This window comes from Mycena indigotica (genome assembly GCF_014461135.1).
Source record: "Mycena indigotica strain 171206Taipei chromosome Unknown Mind.scaff0021, whole genome shotgun sequence".
In the NCBI taxonomy this organism is placed as follows: domain Eukaryota; kingdom Fungi; phylum Basidiomycota; class Agaricomycetes; order Agaricales; family Mycenaceae; genus Mycena; species Mycena indigotica.
Genome location: NW_023503020.1, coordinates 299,538 through 305,995, shown reverse-complemented (window position 1 = coordinate 305,995; position 6,458 = coordinate 299,538).

Sequence of the window (6,458 nt, the reverse complement as noted above, 5' to 3'; positions counted from 1 at the left end):
CCTAACCGGGAAGATTTCGAAATTTTCGAGCCTGCGGCACGCCGAACCTCAATCGGGTAATAGGTCACGCGAAATTCGGCCTGTGGCCAGTGGACATTTTGGCCAAGCGGTCACGGGTCACAGGCCCGCTGAATTGATCGAAATGGGTCAGTATTCCCTCCCCCCTCCCCCCCCCCCCACCCACCCAGCAAGTAAATAATCACCACGACTCAACATTGAACTCCCCACGTGACGGTGCTAGCCAAGCCAAAGCTTTTTGAACCTGATGTCACGCATCTCACCAGACCAGTCTTGAGGCTTGGAGTTGGTGCAGTCCAACCTAAGCTCAAGTTAACTTTAGCCCCATTGAAACTGGGCTGACCATAGTCATATGCCTGTCAGGGAAACCCACTGGCCTCCTTCAGACCATCCGAGGCGCATCCGGGGCACATCCGACTGGCGCCCCTCGGACGCTCCGACCTACCCCAACCCTCGTCCTCGGCCTCCTTCGCCCCGACAATCACTGATCCGTCAAGACCCTCCCAACGATCACCTTGGGACAGAGCCTGCAACGCCGCTCAGCTCAGGCTTTCTGCGCTCTCGTCGGCAGTTACGGACGACCAGTATATAGTTGGCGCCCTAGCAGGCAGACCCTTAGAGTTTCTTCTCTTTGGATCCTCCTGCTAGGTCGGTCCCTCCAGTGTATTTCCTGTAGCTTTTATTCACGTCTTGGATCCTCCTGCTAGGCTTTTAGTCGTCTCCAGGGTTGCCCTTACAATGCCATCCAGACAGCTGGTAGACCGACTGTGCTATGCTGCTGGTTCGCCGCCTGTTAGTGTTACTCAGACAATTGCTGAGTAAGCAGTGTTCTGAAACAGTGTAACGCTGTGACATTAACAATAACAAATGCCGCCGACACCTGGTGTGGGTTGCAATATGCAGCAATGCCAGTGCCAGACCGAACTTAGGCAGCCGTGGCTTGAGTCGGACCGACTCCGAATCTTGCAAGCGTCACGTGTGCAAAAGGCCGACGCAGTAATGGCCGATGCAATAATGGCTGATGCAGTAATGGCTGATCCGGTAATGGCTGATCCGATAATGGCCGATGCAGTGATGGCCGGCGCAGCAGTAAGGGCCGACACGCTCTGGACCACCGCCAGGAGAACCCCAAACCGCGGTCAGAGTCCAAGGGGCTGGTGACATCTTACAAGCGCCAGGGCCGCTTATAAGCCATCTGACGGCCGACCGTGACACCGTGTGGCCTGCAGGCATTCCCGACATGCTGCACAATGCAGCAGTCATACTAAGTACTTTATCATCCCGCTCTGCGTGTCGGCTGGCCAGGCCAGTTAGCGTTACACCAGCCAGCGATTCGCTGATGCCGGCGACCATCGTTTGCGGCGCGCAGTCACTGTGGGACCCGGCCCGGACTAGCACCAGGCCCTCGGCAAAACTGTTGGATGTCGGTCCGGACTGAGTCGGTCGCCTGGCTCTGCAATACCCGCCTCGTTCTTCCAGGCTGGCTACAAATAACATAAAAAGGTACAGGATTCAGGCCTTGGTTCAGCCCGCACAGTGCCTCCAAGCACTATACCTGGCTACAGAACAGACAGCCATCTAAGTCGCGACTTACCACCCACCAATCAATCAATCAAACCCATACACGTGACCATGCCACACCCACCAAGACCAGAGGTCTCGGCTGCTGATATCACGCATCTAGTGATGACCAAGTCCGGTTCGGTCTGGTTCTTGGCCCTTTTTCGGCCGAAGCCGACGCCGGAACGCCGGAAGCCGGGTCGGTTCAAACGGGATTTCGCTGAACACCGGTTCGGACCAGCCCGAACTGGCATTTTTGGACTGAAAACGGCTGAACCTGGCGAACCGAGGCCAGGTTTGGTTTGAAACGGCCTTGGCCAAACCTGAACGCCGAACGCGGCGTTCAGTCCGTCCGGTCCGGGTTCAAACCAAACCTGGCCCTCGGTTCAGATGTTCTGGTTAGTATCAGTTGACAGTTGGAATGTTGTATAAGCTTGTATTGGAGTTTTCACTGTGATGAACTGGAAAACAGCAGATGTTGGGTGAGGAGTTGAAATTTGAGAGGAGCAATATGGCTCTACTCTCTAGCACTTGCACTTGCACTAACCTAACCTGACGTTTATCTTAACCTGACAATATGTGAAGTGTGACAAAACCCGACTGATGTGACAATGGTAGTAGGCACCCCCAGGGGGGCTAATCTATTAATCTAGGGTTTTACAGGCCTCCTTATATACTACTCTCAAATTAATTACATAATACGTGATGATGTGACCTGATCCACTGATCCGGTTCTAGAACGTTCTAGTTTAGGCTTCTGGAAGGTTCTAATATAGGTCCTGGGTCAGACTTGCCAAATATGGACATGTTACCTTGGTTCGTTCAGAGTCTAGACTAGTCCCTGGCCTAGCAGGCCTAGATCTTGTGGCCGGGTGCATATAGATTTGATTCAAAGGTTTGCAACATTTATTCTGAGATTCTTCATATGTTCCATAGCTATTGTGCATGAAAATGAATTTATGGGGTCCATATGTTATTTTTCATATGGTGGTCATATTGACGGCTCATTATCTCCCCTTTTCATGAATCTTGACCGTCCTCGGTCAGTTCAAGCAACAATATCTGACTACATTTTTTGTCACTTCCAGCTACATTTTTCACTGGGTTTTGTTTTTATGCCATGCAAAATATGAAGATCAAGTCCCAGTTTCAACTAGGTGGAGCTTCACCCTTAATGTCCTTGTTCCTGTTTGAATCTATCATTATCAGTGCACTGTAGTACCAATTTTGATCGCCATCACTAATTTTTGATGGCTCTATGATATCTACATCATTCCTGTCCCAATTAGGATAGTAATTGATACAGGCCTTCCTCACTATATACCGGATCATCGGCCTGAAGAAAAGGAGTTAAACTTCTATATATAGTAATATCTTAGTTATATTAATCAATTTGATGTATCAATACTGATTTTTGATGACTTTGTAAGCACTATCTAGCCTAGTTCTGCTAGCAGTTGCTAGACTAGTAGGATCTAGCCTTCTAGGCAATGGGGGTGCTAGCAGCCACTAGAAGCACTGCCTAGATCTTACAGCTACAGGTGTCCAAATTTCCTTCGAAACTGTCTGTAATTCAATAGTATGCAACTGTCTACATACCCACTCAATATATGTCTAACGCAACAGCAAGAAAAAAGTGCCGTTGTTAAAGCGTTCCGAGACCATAGAATTTAGGGCAGAATTCCCCACTGCAAGTACTCCAGCATAAATCCTGCCCGGCCACTGACACGTTGCCCTCCTCGAGTTTTCCGCTGAACGCCGGGCATCGGACCGCCTTCAAGACAGATACTATATTGTTTGTTAAAACAGAAACACTCTACATGAAGGAACTCAGTACTGTAAACGCTACATTCACAAAATCCGCGGCGCTAAAAGCACCACAAACACATCCATATACGCCCCCCTCCACGACCACATCCCCTCTCCCAGCAGATTCCCAGCTTCGCGACCAAGCCCACGCCGGAGTCCACAAAAACGCGTCCAGCGAAGGCTTTAAACCCGACTAGCACGGGCCAAAAGAAATAGACACTATGTGAGTATATCGTAGCAGCACGAGCACCGGTCGATAGCGCCGCAGGACGCGCCATTGAAGAGTATTATTGTGTCGTCGGATGAGGTGACGAGTCACGCGTGACGGCACGTGCTGTGCTGAGGGCGGGACGGGACAGACGCGACAATTGCAGTCGGTGCGCTGGACTGGGGATACAGGATTGCCTTCCGTGAAGAGCTTTGGAACATTGAAACAGCGAGGTTCTGGTTTTTTTCGTTCGCAGGAAGTATATCTTGAGGCGCGGCGACCAAGGAGAATTTCCGAATTGCTGAAGCACGCAGGTAAGGCAAACCCCTCCTTGTCAATTTTCTTCCATCGTTTGCAAGCAGGAACAAGACGGACAGCCTTTCGTATGGTCGTGGGGAGCAGCGAGTGAGAAGTTGTAGTAAAAGAGAGCGGCTGGCGAGTGGGTACATGATTCTCGTTCCGTTGGGCTGTGGCGGAAGCTACGAAAGCAGTTAAGAGAAACCAAGGAGCTGAATAGTAATAACGCACCTTGTCGTTCTCTCGCACAGTCAACTTACGTCCGTCCTCCTCTTCTACAATGCACGCGCAGCTATCCAGTTGTGTTGGTGAAAGAATGGAGGTTGCGCGAGCTGTGTGCGAAGAAGATATGAAGGATAAAACAACTGGGTGGATTCGCAAAGGATTAGCGACACGACTCATGCGGGTATGGTCGTTCACGCACACTGCCCGATACATCCTTAGCGCCAGCGTGGATCACACCCATCAGAGTGTTGGCCTCGAATCCTCCAGTTAGCGAGAGAGTTTGCCGTTTGTCTGTCGAGGAAGAAGTCAGTAAATGCGCCGTAAAACTTCGATGGTCGTTACACCGGAGGCAAGACCCAAGGCAGTAGGGCGCCTAGTGCCTGTCATCGTGTTGCCCTCGTTTTTCCCGGGGTTCCAGCCCAAAAAACATCGGCAATGGACAGGGACCCCGAAACCATGCCTACAGTGCGCCTACTGCCTGTCAGGCACTAGGCGCCCTACTGCCTGGGTGTTTGCCTCCGGTGTTACACACCTTTAGCAAGACCCTCGTCATGCCGCACCAGCACAACGCCGTGCCACTGCGCTGCCCGCAGTATGTATTCGTATGCGACAGCAGTTCGAGTCCAAAACGGTCTGAAAAGAAGACGGGCTATTCAATGTGAAAAACACAAGAAAAATGGCGATATACTGACTTGTTGTCGCTGGTGTCAGGCACCACGAGGCATCCTCCAGCGTTGAGATGTAACGAAAGAAGCCGTCGAACGGCAGCGAGGGGCTATGTGGAGTCGGTAGTCGTCATGGCTTTCGTGTCGTGGGCCCGTTGTGGGTGCTACGAGGAGATTTAGCAAACGCTGGCTAACAGACCAGACAGCGCTAAGCGCACCTTCTGGCTCTCGAATCCCTGCTTTGACTCTTACTCCCTCCGTGTGTGTCTCTGTGGGGTTACAAGAAGGGCGGGGGCCTCGTTTCAGGTGTATGTGTCCGGAGGGAGAATCCCACTCGAAGTCGGGCACAACTGCGTGTCGCCGCGAACGACGATCCGGATTGCTCGCCGGGGACGTGTCAGAGCGGAGGAGAAGGGTCGTCGTGCGGGTCGTGGTGGTGGAGGGAGAAGAAGGAGATCCGAGATCACATGCTCGGGCCGGCGCCGATCTATCTTCTCTCTTCTCCACCACGACCATGTACTTACTTTCTTCCTCGCTGTCCGACACCGTCGAAGGCCATCCGCGGCTCGTTCGCTTGCTAAAGGGGAGGTGCCTGGCCTTGAGTAGTGCAACTTCTCTTGTGCTGACCTGTTTTGCTAGCTCTTGCCCAGACGGCGGCAAATCCTGCCACTGTTATTCCTACTCCCACCATGCGACGGCCGACTACGTCGCTCTCACAGCGCCTGACGTCTTTCAGGCCCGCGGTATTCGAAGCCAGCCGTGTCCTTGGGAAGCGGAAGGCACAACGGGCTTGGTGGCCTTTCTGTGGGGCCAAATCGAGGGGGAGTAGCCCGGAGCCGACCCGATGGAGAATATGGGAGAAGCGATGGGGAGGAGCCGTCCCGTATGGCGCTGGTAATCAAGGTGCGTAAAGCTACTGGCGCTTCCGAGTCTGCTTGATGCTCATCTCTGACGTTCTTAGTCGCGATCTCTCTGTCGACAAGACTCCCTTTTCGTCAGCACAGGACATTTTTGAGGAGGCCGCTGCCTGCTCGATGATGCCTGAAATCTCATCCTCCAACGACACGAGCGCACCAAAGATTGAATAGCCCATTCACGTCTGCAGCAATAGATTGCATTTTATTGGTGTCTATGGTGCGTATCTCCAGTTGCCGCCCGACTTCACTGGTTCTAACGAAACTTATTAGTCCCATTCGCTCTTCATTCCTTGACACTTGCCCATGTCAGCATGTGGATCGACTTTGGCTCGACCGGTGTTGCTGGACGAATGACCTCATTGAGCTTCAAGTCATTATAAGGTGCGATACAGGCCAGATACAGGCTTGCTTCTTCTTCTTCTTCTTGTTTTGCTATCTGAATCTTCTGAAGCTTCTTCTAGCTCCGAGACGGCCACGACTTCAAGTTCACCGTTCCAGGCCCAAACCAATCATCGTTTCTCCACCAGCCTGGATGTTCACCGCCTGCACCATCTGGGGCTGGCCTGGAGTCAGAGAGTAGTAGTCGTTGCACCTGGTTGAGTGAATAGTGGTTCCCCGGGCCTGTATGTACTGTCACAGTTTCTAGCTTCACGTTTGCCTCTGAGCTCTGGGCCCCTTCCGTGCAGCAGCCTGACAGCGCTTTCTGTCTGCGCATGCCAGCCGAACTTTGGGGCCTCATTTTCGAGCTCGACTTCGACA